Source organism: Bos taurus, chromosome 16 (genome assembly GCF_002263795.3).
Source record: "Bos taurus isolate L1 Dominette 01449 registration number 42190680 breed Hereford chromosome 16, ARS-UCD2.0, whole genome shotgun sequence".
NCBI lineage: Eukaryota > Metazoa > Chordata > Mammalia > Artiodactyla > Bovidae > Bos > Bos taurus.
This window is the reverse complement of record NC_037343.1, coordinates 12,583,535-12,595,768: the sequence shown is the minus strand read 5'-3', so window position 1 is coordinate 12,595,768 and position 12,234 is coordinate 12,583,535.

Below are 12,234 nucleotides of genomic sequence, written 5' to 3'. Positions count from 1 at the left end.
CAGCCCACCTCCCTCTCCATCCCATTTCTCTGGGTTGTTTCAGTGCATCGGCTTTGAGTGCCCGGCTTCATGCATTGAACTTGGACTGGTCATCTATTTCACATATGGTAATATACATGTTTCAATGCTATCTTTCAAATGCTCCCACCCTCACCATCTCCCAATAGAGTCCAAAAGCCTGTTCTTTACATCCGTGTCTCTTTTGCCATCTTGCATATAGGGTCGGCATTACCATCTTTATAAATTCCATATGTATGTGTTAATATACTGTATTGATGTTTCTTTTTCTGACTGACCTCACTCTGTATAAAAGGTTTCAGTTTCATCCACCTCATTAAAACTGACTCAAATGCAGTCTTTTTTATAGTTGAATAATATTCCATTGTGTATATGTATCACAGCTTTCTTACCCATTTGTCTGCCAATGGACATCTAGGTTGCTTCCATGTCCTGGCTATTATAAACAGTGCTGTGATAAACATTGGGGTACACATGTCTCTTTCAATTCTGGTTTCCTCAGTGTGTATGCCCAGCAGTGGGATTGTTGTGTTATATGGAATTTCTATTTCCAGTTTTTTAAGGAATCTCCACACTGTTCTCCATAGTGGCTGTACTAGTTTGCATTCCCACCAACAGTGTAAGAGGGTTCCCTTTTCTCTGCACCCTGTCCAGCATTTATTGTTTGCAGACTTTTTGATGGCACCATTCTGACTGGCGTGAAATGGTACCTCATAGTGGTTTTGATCTGCATTTCTCTGATAATGAGTGACATTGAGCATATTTCATGTGTTTGTTAGCCATCTGTATGTCTTCTTTGGAGAAATGTCTGTTTAGATCTTTGGCCCATTTTTTAATTAAGTCATTTATTTTTCTGCTATTGAGCTGCACAAGCTGCTCATATATTTTGGAGATTAATTCTTTGTCAGTTGCTTCATTTGCTATTATTTTCTCCCGTTCTGAAGGCTGTCTTTTCACCTTGCTTATAGTTTCCTTCACCGTGTAAAAGCTTTTAAGTTTAATTAGGTCCCATTTGTTTATTTTTGCTTTTATTTCCATTATTCTGGGAGGTGGGTCATAGAGGATCTTGCTCTGATTTATGTCAGAGAGTGTTTTGCCTATGTTTTCCTCTAGGAGTTTTATAGTTTCTGGTCTGATCTTACATTTAGATCTTTAATCCATTTTGAGTTTATTTTTGTGTATGGTGCTACAAAATGTTCCAGTTTCATGCTTTTACAGGTGGTTGACCAGTTTTCCCAGTGCCACTTGTTAAAGAGATTGTCTTTTCTCCATTGTATATTTTTTCCTCCTTTGTCAAAGATAAGGTGTCCATAGGTAGGTGGCTTTATCGATGGGCATTCTATTTTGTTCCATTGATCTATATGTCTGTCTTTGTGCCAGTACCATACTGTCTTGATGACTGTAGCTTCATGACTGTAACTTGAAATCAGGCAGGTTGATTCCTCCAGTTCCATTCTTCTTTCTCAAGATTGCTTTGGCTATTTGAGGTTTTTTGTGTTTCCATACAAATTGGGAAATTATTTGTTCTAGTTCTATGAAAAATACCAATGGCAGCTTGATAGGGATTGCATTGGATCTATAGATTGTTTTGGGTAGTATACTCAATTTCACTATATTGATTATTCTGATCCATGAACATAGTATGTTTCTCCATCTATTTGTGTCATCTTTGATTTCTTTCATCAGTGCTTTATAGTTTTATATATCTAGGTCTTTTGTTTCTTCAGGTAAATTTATTCCTAACTATTTTATTCTTTTTATTGCAATGGTGAATAGGATGGTTTCCTTAATTTCTCTGTTTTATCATTGTTAGTGTATAGGAATGCAAGGGATTTCTGTGCATTACTTTTATATCCTGCAACTTTACTATATTCACTGATTAGCTCTAGTAATTTTCTGGTGGTGTCTTTAGGGTTTTCCATGTAAACAATTATGTCATCTGCAAAGAGTGAGAATTTTACTTCTTCTTTTCCAGTCTGGATTCCTTTTATTTCTTTTTCTTCTCTAATTGCTGTGCCTAGGACTTCCAAGAAGAAGGCAGTGGCACCCCACTCCAGTACTCTTGCCCAGAAAATCCCATGGATGGAGGAGCCTGGTAGGCTGCAGTCCATGGGGTTGCTAAGAGTCAGACACGACTGAGCGACTTCACTTTCACTTTTCACTTTCATGCATTGGAGAAGGAAATGGCAACCCACTCCAGTGTTCTTGCTTGGAGAATCCCATGGACAGAGAAGCCTGGTAGGCTGCAGTCCATGGGGTTGCACAGAGTCGGACACGACTGAAGTGATGCAGCAAGCAAGCAAGCAGCAAGGACTTCCAAAACTATGTTGAATAGTAGTCATAAAAGTGGGCACCCTTGTCTTGTTCTTGATTTTAGAGGAAATGCTTTCAATTTTTTGCCATTGAGGGTGTTTGCTGTGGGTTTATCAGAGATGGCTTTTATTTTGTTGAGGTACGTTCCTTCTATGCCTGCTTTCTGGAGAGCTTTTATCATAAATGGGTGTTGAATTTTGTCAAAGGCCTTCTCTGTGTCTATTGAGACAATCATATGGTTTTATCTTTCAATTTGTTAATATGGTGTATCACATTGATTGATTTGTGAATACTGAAGAAACCTTGTATCCCTGGGATAAAGCCCACTTGGTCATGATGTATGATCTTTTTAACGTGTTGTTGGACTCTGTTTGCTAGAATTTTGTTGAGGATTTTTGCATCTATATTCATCAGTGATATTGGCCTGTTTTGGGGGGCATCTCTATCTGGTTTTGGTATTAGGGTGATGGTGGCCTCATAGAATGAGTTTGGAACTTTACCTTCCTCTTCAATTTTCTCGAAGAGTTTGAGTAGGATAGTGTTAGCTCTTCTTTAAATTTTTGGTAGAATTCACCTGTGAAGCTATCTGGTCCTAGGCTTCTGTTTGTTGGAAGATTTTTGATTATAGTTTAGATTTCTGTGCTTGTGATGGGTCTGTTAAGATTTCCTTTTCTTCCTGGTTCAGTTTTGGAAGGTTATACTTTTCTAAGAATTTGTCCCTTTCTTCCAAGTTGTCCATTTTATTGGCATATAATTGCTGATAGTAGTCTCTTATGATCCTTTGTATTTCTGTGTTGTCTGTTGTGATTTCTCCATTTTCATTTCTAAATTTATTGATTTGATTCTTTTCCCTTTTTTTATTGATGATTCGGGCTAATAGTTTGTCTATTTTATTTATCTTCTCAAAGAGCCAGATTTTAGTCTTGTTGATTTTTGCTGTAATCTCCTTTATTTCTTTTTCAGTTATTTCTGCTCTGATTTTTATTATTTCTTTCCTTCTACTAACTTTGGGGTTTAGCTGTGCAAAATAAAATTTTTTCTTTGAAAGTTTAGAGTTGATTAATGAGGCTTTAGTTGCTTGTAGAAGGTGTTACAACAGTAGTCCAATTTTGTCTAATCCACTGAATTGAATTTATTTCTTTTGAAAATATCAATACAAGAATTCAAATTTAAGTCTTAGATATCTGAACTTGATAATGATCCCTAGGCACAATAGATCCCTTCCCTGGTGGCTCAGACAGTAAAGAATCCACCTGAAATGCAGGAGACTGGGTTCAATTCCAGGGTCAGGATGATCCCCTGGAGAGGGAAATGGCTACTCACTCCAGTATTCTTGCATGGAGAATCCCATGGACAGGGGAGCCTGGGAGACTACAGTCCATGGGGACATGGAAGAGCCAGACACAAATGAGTGAATAAATCACTGCAACAGGCACAAGAAGCCAGGAAAAATAAAAATGCTTCCACATGTGTCAAATAATCTCATCAACTTACTCCACTGGCAAATGAATATATTTATGGACAAATCAGAAAAGTCATATACCTATGCCCTTGAGACATGCGGTTTCAGGACACCTTGATCCCTTCTCATGCAATTATACTAAATCAGCCAGACACTAATGTGACTAACAAACAGAATAATCAGCATTGTTTACTACTTATTTTCCCCTTGTACTCCAATACAGGATAAGGCTGTTATGTGCTGACATTGCCTTCTAAATACACTCCCTCTGCCCAGCCCTCATAGCATGTTCACCTCATGCTGGGGAAACCCAGTGCTATGTGGTAACAAGAAACAAAAAGTTTGGGCCAAAGCCACTGGGCTAGTGTCTGTTCCTGCATCTGAAGTCTCTGCACCTCTAGTAACAACAGCCCTCAGTTTCCTCATCTATAAATGGGACTAGTTGATGGAGTGAACCCCATGCAGTATGCTTTAATACATCTGATTACTACTGTATTCATCATGTCCTTAAAGTCTGAAGTCATTTTGAAAAGTAATTCCTCCAAAAATTGACATATCCATGGGGAAGTGGATAACGAACTATTTCATGTTTAACACCAGTTGAAGGAGTTTTAAACTTTTTTACTTAGGAACAGAGAATTTAAAGTGCCATCCAGATGACATGATCCTCTACATAGAAAACCCTGAAGACTCCACCAGAAAATTACTAGAACTAATCAATGATTATAGTAAAGTTGCAGGATATAAAATCAACACACAGAAATCCCTTGCATTCCTATACACTAATAATGAGAAAACAGAAAGAGAAATTAAGGAAACAATTCCATTCACCATTGCAACAGAAAGAATAAAATACTTAGGTATATATCTACCTAAAGAAACTAAAGACCTATATATAGAAAACTATAAAACACTGGTGAAAGAAATCAAAGAGGACACTAATAGATGGAGAAATATACCATGTTCATGGGTTGGAAGAATCATATAGTGAAAATGAGTATACTACCCAAAGCAATTTATAGATTCAATGCAATCCCCATCAAGCTACCAATGGTATTCTTCACAGAGCTAGAACAAATAATTTCACAATTTGTATGGAAATACAAAAAACCTCGAATAGCCAAAGCTATCTTGAGAAAGAAGAAGGGAACTGGAGGAATCAACCTACCTGACTTCAGGCTCTACTACAAAGTCACAGTTATCAAGACAGTATGGTACTGGCACAAAGACAGAAATATTGATCAATGGAACAAAATAGAAAGCCCAGAGATAAATCCACGCACATATGGACACCTTATCTTTGACAGAGGAGGCAAGAATATACAATGGATTAAAGACAATCTCTTTAACAAGTGGTGCTGGGAAAACTGGTCAACCACTTGTAAAAGAATGAAACTAGAACACTTTCTAACACCATACACAAAAATAAACTCAAAATGGATTAAAGATCTCAACGTAAGACCAGAAACTATAAAACTCCTAGAGGAGAACATAGGCAAAACACTCTCTGACATACATCACAGCAGGATCCTCTATGACCCACCTCACAGAATATTGGAAATAAAAGCAAAAATAAACAAATGGGACCTAATTAAACTTAAAAGCTTCTGCACAACAAAGGAAACTATTAGCAAGGTGAAAAGGCAGCCTTCAGAATGGGAGAAAATAATAGCAAATGAAGCAACTGACAAACAACTAATCTCAAAAATATACAAGCAACTCCTACAGCTCAACTCCAAAAAAATAAATGACCCAATCAAAAAATGGGCCAAAGAACTAAACAGACATTTCTCCAAAGAAGATATACAGATGGCTAACAAACACATGAAAAGATGCTCAACATCATTCATTATCAGAGAAATGCAAATCAAAACCACTATGAGGTACCATTTCAAGCCAGTCAGAATGGCTGTGATCCAAAAGTCTACAAGCAATAAATGCTGGAGAGGGTGTGGAGAAAAGGGAACCCTCTTACACTGTTGGTGGGAATGCAAACTGTTACAGCCACTATGGAGAACAGTGTGGAGATTCCTTAAAAAACTGGAAATAGAACTGCCTTATGATCCAGCAATCCCACTGCTGGGCATACACATTGAGGAAACCAGAAGGGAAAGAGACACGTGTACCCCAATGTTCATCGCAGCACTGTTTATAATAGCCAGGACATGGAAGCAACCTAGATGTCCATCAGCAGATGAATGGATAAGAAAGCAGTGGTACATATACACAGTGGAGTATTACTCAGCCATTAAAAATAATACATTTGTATCAGTTCTAATGAGGTGGATGAAACTGGAACCTATTATACAGAGTGAAGTAAGCCAGAAAGAAAAACACCAACACAGTATACTAATACATATATATGGAATTTAGAAAGATGGTAACGATAACCCTGTGCATGAGACAGCAAAAGAGACACTGATGTATAGATCAGTCTTATGGATTCTGTGGGAGAGGGAGAGGAAGAGGGTGGGGAGATTTGGGAGAATGGCACTGAAACATGTATAATATCATGTATGAAACAAGTCGCCAGTCCAGGTTCGATGCACGATACTGGATGCTTGGGGCTGGTGCACTGGGACAACCCAGAGGGAGAGTATGGGGAGGGAGGAGGGAGGAGGGTTCAGGATGGGGAGCATGGGTGTACCTGTGGCAGATTCATTTCGATGTTTGGCAAAACGAATACAATATTGTAAAGTTTAAAAATAAAATAAAATTAAAAAAATAAATAAATAAAGTGCCATCCATTCAAGAATATATGGAAGTATATATTTCATGTGACTGATAGTTAAAATAGTTTTCAAACCATTTTAACTTAATATTTTAAATCTTGCTTGTTTTTCTCAGAATTCAAAAAAATAATACATATTTCATCATATTAAAATAATTCAAAAATTGATGTTATTTCTCAAATGGCTATGTAGACATGTTCATGCATTTTTACACATTTGTTTTATCCGTAGTATTTTCAGATTAATAAATTTAAAACATATATTCAATTTCTGATATAAAAACCTGGATGTATTTATAATTTTTTTCTCATTTTTAGATATATATTTTCAAATTTTGGAGATACAAGATAAGCCTTCATTGTTTCCTCATAAAAAATAAAGTCTTATCTTCTCCAAAAAAGATAACAAAGATGTGTAGAATTCAGATTCAAGCATCTTGGCAGAGATGAACACTTTCCTGTTTATAATATATCAGCCACACCATAGTTTCGTCAACTACAGAGGACTTTTTAACCAATTTTAGAAGGATGATTACAGAAAAGAAATATACAAAGCTTTCTCCAAACACATAATAGGGTGTGATTTGAAGAAAATCATAAGATTCCACAGCCCCAAAATAGTCTTCCCATATCTAAGGCCTGAAATTTCCATCATGATCATAAAAGATTAAAAATGGCATCTGATTTCAAGTTTTAAGTGAAGAATGAAACGCTAGTTCTGACATATTACCTGTTGACCAGAAGAAAGCAAAACTCCGAGAAAATAGGCACAGGCATATAGGGTCACACAGGAAAAAAGGCTGAGAGAACAAAGATATCAGGATAAATAGAGGTCACCACATACCAAATACAAGTGGGAAGTTGGAGGACAAGTGGAAAAGAATTTTCTTATTAAAATCCCCTTATGTTGCTAATAGAAAACCAAAAGGGGAAGGGGAGTTAGTTTAAAAAGCCAGGACTAAGAGGTACAAACTGTGCTAGGATGTTGCTCAGTTGTGTCTGACTCTTTGTGACCTTTTGGACTGTAGCCTGCCAGGCTCCTCTGTCAACGGGATTTTTTTCAGGCAAGAATACTGCAATGGGTTGTCATTTCCTAAGAGGTACAAAGTACTATATATAAAATAAATAAGCTATAAGAATATGTTGAGCAGCATAGAGAATATTGCCAATACTTTATGATAACTTCAAATGGAGTGTAATGTATTAAAACTTTGAATCCCTAATATGGTACACCTGAAAGTAATATAATATTATAAGTCAACTATGTGCTGTGCTGTGCTAAACTGCTTCAGTAGTATCTGACTCTCTGTGACGCTATGGACTGTAGCCCACCAGGCTCCTCTGTCTGTGGGATTCTCCACACAAGAATACTGGAGTGGGTTACCATTCCCTTCTCCATACGTCAACTATGCTGCTGCTGCATCGCTTCAGTCGTGTCCGACTCTGTGCGACCCCATAGATGGCAGCCCACCGGGCTCCCCTGCCCCCAGGATTCTCCAGGCAAGAACACTGGAGTGGGTTGCCATTTCCCTCTCCAATGCATGAAAGTGAAAAGTGAAAGTGAAGTCGCTCAGTTGTGTCTGACTCTTTGCAACCCCATGGACTGCAGCCCACCAGGCTCCTCCATCCATGGGATTTTCTAGGCAAGAGTACTGGAGTGGGGTGCGATTGCCTTCTCTGTATGTCAACTATACCTCAGTAAAAAAATTAATAATAATAAAATATATGAGAAAAAATCCACCTGTACAGGCTATTTTGAAATACTATTTCCCACTGAATAAAGAGATGTTGAATGATTGAATAAAAGGCAGTAATTTCCTGTTAATTTCACATTTTAATATCAAAAAATGAATAGCATGCCTATAAAAATAAAGTACCAAGTATTATATTTCCCAACAAATAGTATTTATAGAAGCATTCCTTTCATCAAAACACCTATCCAGTTCCTACTGAGTACAGATACTATACATATGGACATTAATTAGATGAGGTTTCTGCTCTGAAGGACATGTAAGCTGACAATTAAAATGCAAAATAATGGCCAAGGCTGACATGTAACATAGTGCTGTGGAACCCCGCCAAAGCATCTGTTTCTACCCTGGAGAATTTGGAAAGAGGTGAAGAGATGCTGTACAAGATGATTCTTGAAGAGTGGTTAAGGGAACATTCAGAGGAAGGGGGAAAGGCAGTGTAGACGGAAACAAGGGCTCAGGATGGGGAATTCAGCAGCACTGAGGAAGGTATAAAAGCTGGTGGAGGCTTTGAAATCAGATCTAAGCTCAAATTCAACAGTGAGTGACTCTGGGAATTTACGAAACTACTTAAACTCACCGAACTTTTTTTCTGTGCATCTGTAAAATGATAATAACAATAACATTAATAACATATACCCCATCCCTGGTGGCTCAGACAGTAAAGAATTTGCTTCCAAGGCAGGAGACCCGGGTTCAATCCCTGTGTCAGGAAGATCCCCTGGAGAAGGAAATGGCAATCCACTTCAGTGTTCTTGCTGGGGAAATCCCATGGACAAAAGAGCCTGGCAGGCTGCAGTCCATGAGATCACAAAGAGTTGGACACAACCGAGCGACTTTCACTTCACTGTAATTCACCTCATAGGCTTCTCTATGTTTAAATGTATTCTTATAGACTCTGTGGGAGAGGGAGAGGGTGGGAAGATTTGAGAGAATGACATTGAAACATGTAAAATATCATGTAAGAAACGAGTTGCCAGTCCAGGTTCGATACATGATACTGGATGCTTGGGGCTGGTGCACTGGGACGACCCAGAGGGATGGTATGGGGAGGGAGGAGGGAGGAGGGTTCAGGATGAGGAACACATGTATACCTGTGGCAGATTCATTTTGATATTTGGCAAAACTAATACAATTATGTAAAGTTTAAAAATAAAATAAAATTAAAAAAAAATAAATGTATATCAAGTCTTGACACTGTGTTCAATAAAATTTAATCATATTATGAAACTGCCTTCAAAGTCCAAATGGGAGGCAATGTAGTCAGAGCTAGGCAAGTGAGGAAAGAGAGATGTTTTTGAGGGACAAACTGTGAACTGGTCAGACAAGGGCAATCAGGGCAAGATCAAGGCTGATCTGAAGATCCTAATTTGAGCATCAGGGTTGGTACTGTGCCATGAACAGAGAGAGGCAGACTGGGAAAGGTGAGCAGGACTGAGACCTGCTGAATGAGTGTCCACAAGCCACACCTGGGAATCCAGAGGGAGGCAGAAATGCAGATCTGGGCATTGTTAGTATGGCTGAGTCCCTGAGCAGAGATTGTTTAACAGGGAAACAGAGGGTAGAAACCCAAAGCACTCACCTAAACCTTAGAGAAAAAAATAACATACAAATGACTCCTAGATTCTCACTGTAAGCTCATCATATTTACAGTAATGATAATGATCATTTATTGAGTTACTCTGTGGATACTGTGGATATTGTGCCAAGGGTTTGGTTACATTATTCATCATTCAACAGGCACAGAGCACCTGTCAAATTCAACATGGTTCTCAGGAGAGAACCTGAGATTCACCAAAAAGCCAGGCAGAAGACATGGCTACCGCTTGCATCGTCTTGGTGTAACAAAACCATTAACAAATAAAGAATATGACATCAGATTATGACACATGCTACAAAGAAAGGGAAAGAAAATAATATGATATAAGTAGGACGGGGACAGCTAGAGAAAGATCAGGGGATCCTCTCTATACAGTTCGTGTGCTCCTCCGTCCTAACAACCCTAACTGAGGCTGACTCCAAAGTTTTGAGAAATTAAATAACTTTTTCAGATTTTTCTAGCCAATACCATAACCACAATAAGTACAGACTCCTGCAAACAAGCTAAATGGCAAGTAAGTGCACAATAAATATATTAAAATATGCATTCAAGTATAAAGTGCCATTACCTACACAGACAGTTTTAACATGGAAGATCACTGTCACATTGTCATAGCCATCACCAGGCACTGCTGCTAATAAACTCACACAGGTGGGTTTAAACATCACTGAGGCTTAGGTCTCTTCCAGAAAGAATTACCAGGCAACTGATTGATGTAATGATGCCCAAGTTCCAATAATAAGAGGAAACCTCCTCTCTTTAGTTAGCAAATACAATGTTTAGGCCAGGAACTGAAACACACATTCTGAGTAGTCAGCATATATCCATGGAAGCAAAGGCAGGAGACTGAAGAGGAGCCGTTATCAGCCTGGCAAGAGGCTGAGGTCATGGTACTCACCATGCAGCATCCCATGCTCTCACCACTGTCCTGGGTGGAAAATGAGCAGGAGACCCAGGCTCAGGACCACAGCTATGGCCTGTCAGTAGTAACAGCTGCATCTTCAGTTTGAAAGCCTGGAGGAACAGGTGTAGGCAAATAGTGGAAAATGTCTTTAGAAACAACAAAAACCAAAGAAAGAAAATGCTGAAGGAATCTAGGCTCTACAGCTGACGAACTTATAGAAAATAAAGTAGGAAATCATGAGTGTATTTTATCTATTTTAACAAGCAGCATCTTTCTCATCTGCGGTCATTTAAAAAAAAATCTGTCAGCCATACATGCAGCAGCATTTGCCACTTCCTGAAGACACCACCCAACATCTGGCACCTATCACAGTCACTTTGTCCTATGGTTTTGTTTAAAACTAGGAACCAGTCACTTAGGGGGTTAGATCATTTACCTAACTAGAAAGAGATGTGTTTACTAAAAGGATTTGACCAGTGGTATTTTCAAATTTGAACACTTTATGGGCATAATGGCTTAGAAAGAATAACTCCTTTTCAATAATCAGTGATGTCTTCAGAGTCACGAAAAATATTGATATCCATTAATTTTACTTGTGCCTCAAAACAATCCTACCACAATGCATTTTTACCCCTCATGTATAGAGAAGGAGAATGGTGAGGGCCAAAGAGCACATGGGACCGTGGTTGAGTTGGGAGGTTGGGGGGGAGTCCTAACTGCAAACAAAAATGCAGTAGCAGGGAGTAACTGGAACTGCCCCACAGACGTGCAGCGTGAAGTGAGTTGATGGATCAGACGCCCAGACCACTGTAACTGGCAGGTCACCGTGAGCCTAAAAGGGGTGTTATTCAGACAGAGTGTGGAATTTAGACAGTAATGGCATGTGAGAACAAAAGTGGAGGAAAGCTGCAGATGGAATGCAAAAGAAAAATAAAATGAAACACACGAAATTAAAACAAGAGAAGCAGTGTTGTAAATGCAGGGGAGCAGCAGTCTCAGATGGCAAATGCCAGAAAGGAGGAGGGGGAAATGAAGAAATAAGCTGCATGCAGAAGTGCAATGATAGTAAATAAGCAGCACTAACAGTGATAAACTCTTCATTAGAGAGCTTCCACTCTTAATAAGGAAAGGAAACTTTTCAATACAAGAAAAGAACTTTCCAGATCTATAAACATACTTAGTTTGAAACTTATTCTTTAAAAGGAATGGTATACAGAAAGAGGGCTTCCCTAGGAGATGGGAAAACCTACTGGATCATTTGACTTCTTGACAGGATTATAGCTCGTCTTGTTGCTTCTAATTAATAATGCATTTAGCTATATTATTAGACATTTAGATGTGTTTTTCTGGCAGCAGCAGTAACTGAGTTCTTTCTCACCGACCTCTGCTAGTAAGAGGGATAACAAAAGACAGTCAAGGTAAATACAGCCTGCTGTTAAGCTGTAAGGCTGTCTG